This window comes from Phacochoerus africanus, chromosome 16 (genome assembly GCF_016906955.1).
Source record: "Phacochoerus africanus isolate WHEZ1 chromosome 16, ROS_Pafr_v1, whole genome shotgun sequence".
Classification (NCBI taxonomy): domain Eukaryota; kingdom Metazoa; phylum Chordata; class Mammalia; order Artiodactyla; family Suidae; genus Phacochoerus; species Phacochoerus africanus.
In genome coordinates, this window is record NC_062559.1 from 11,321,038 (window position 1) to 11,323,047 (window position 2,010).

Sequence of the window (2,010 nt, forward strand, 5' to 3'; positions counted from 1 at the left end):
TACTTTTTTTGTGTGTCTTTTTAGGGCTTATACCATGGCATATGGAAGTTCCCAGGTTAGGGGTTGAATTGGAGTTGCAGCTGCTGGCCTACACACAGCTACAGCAACGTGGGATCTGAGCCGTGACTGTGACTAACACCACAGCTCATAGCAATGCTAGATCCTTAACCCACTGAGAGGGGCCAGAGATCAAACCTGTGTTCTCATGGGTTCATTACCACTGAGCCACAATGGGAATTCCCTATAGCTGTGTTGGTTTTTTTTTTTTTTTCCAAGCCAAACTGGTAATGTGTCGTTGTGGTAAAGGTTTAGAGGGAGGCACACATCACACAGGCGCATGAACACCCAATCATCACACTCATGAACTACAAGAGGATCAGCTATGTTTTAAAATACAGTTCAATCGTAAATGCCTAACACTGTTGCTGATATGCATTTCATTTTCTTCATGTTTACTAAGAACATGTGATAAATGCTGCCAAACTTTGTACTATTATCAATCTTAAGTCAATTTAATTTTTCCATTTCCAATGACTTTGATACAGAGACAAAACACAGACACCTTTTTTTTTTTTTTTCTTTTTAGGGCCACACTTGCAGCATATGGAAGTTCCTAGGCTAGGGGTCGAATTAGATCTGCGGTTGCCGGCCTACACCACAGCCATAGCAAAGTAGAATCCAAGCCATATCTGCAACCTACACCACAGCTCACCACAGTGCCAGATCCTTAACCCACTGAGCAAGGCCAGGGATCAAACCTGCATCCTCGTGGATACCAGTGGTTCATTACTGCTGAGCCACAATGGGAACTCCCAAAATACAAATACCTTTGAAGCTGAAAGTTCTAGTAATCTTTTTTGTCATTGGGAAGAATTTGTGTGTACTGGTCTCTGAAATTTATTATGTGTAACCTGAGATAGACACTCACCAACTAGAATTTCCTTTGAATATCCAAGTTATGTGGATGTGTACATGCATTCACAAGAAGCACATTGGATTTAATGGAATCTTCGGGTTTTTTTTTCCTCTTTCAATCTAAATGGAAGCTCATCAGTTGGCTTGAGGTGGAGATAGAAGGTAAATTCATAGCCTGTCCCATCAGTGACATCTCAATGCTACATTCTGTTCAAACTTGTAACTCTCAGATTTTCTCCTTTTTCCTCCTGTTTTTCACCTATTTTCTCCAAAAAGTTGTTCAATTATGCACATTTTTTTTTCATTTTCTCTAATGGAGTTTTATTTTCTTATACTGATAATTAAAAAAAAATTCTCTTGGACATCTGGGGAAAAGTTATGAAGAGCTTCATATCTTATAATCTACAACATTTAAAAACAATAGGGTTTAAATTTTAAAAAATGGGGCCTAACTAAAATTAAAAGTTTCTGCACAGCAAGCAAAACCCTAAACAAAACAAAAAGACAACCCACAGAAAGGGGGGAAATATTTGAAAATGAAACGACAGAGAAGTGATTAATAGCCAAATATATAAATACCTCCTGAAGTTCAATACCAGAAAAACAAACAACCCCATCAAAAAACGGGTAGATCTGAACAGACAGTTCTCCAAAGAACACTTACAGATAGCCCAAAAACACATGAAAAGATGTTCAACATCACTAATTATTAGAGAAATGCAAATCAAACCACCTTACATCACCCAGAATGGCCATCATCAAAAAGTCTACAAACAATAAATGCTGGAGAGTACATGGAAAAAAGGGAACCCTCTTACACTGTTGGTGGGAATGTAAATTGGTGCAACCTCTATGGAAAACAGTATGGAGATTTCTCAAAACCTAAAAACAGAATTATCATTTGATCCAGCAATCCCAGTCCTGGGCATCTAACCAGAGAAAACCATGACCCAAAAAGATACATGTATCACAAGGTCCACTGCAGCACTATATACAAGAGCCAAGACATGGAAGCAACCTAAATGTCCATTGACAGAGAAGTGGATAAAGAAGATATGGTACATATACACAATGGAATAATACTCAGACATAAAA

General features: G+C 38.3%; 1 non-coding gene across 1 annotated transcript; it reads right to left on the reverse strand.

Annotated features, from left to right (window-relative positions):
• Positions 1-274: 274 nt before the first annotated feature.
• LOC125117854 (small nucleolar RNA U13) lies at positions 275-377 on the reverse strand. The gene has a single exon (XR_007132757.1). It is a non-coding gene; the product is annotated as a small nucleolar RNA U13 (small nucleolar RNA).
• Positions 378-2,010: the final 1,633 nt, after the last annotated feature.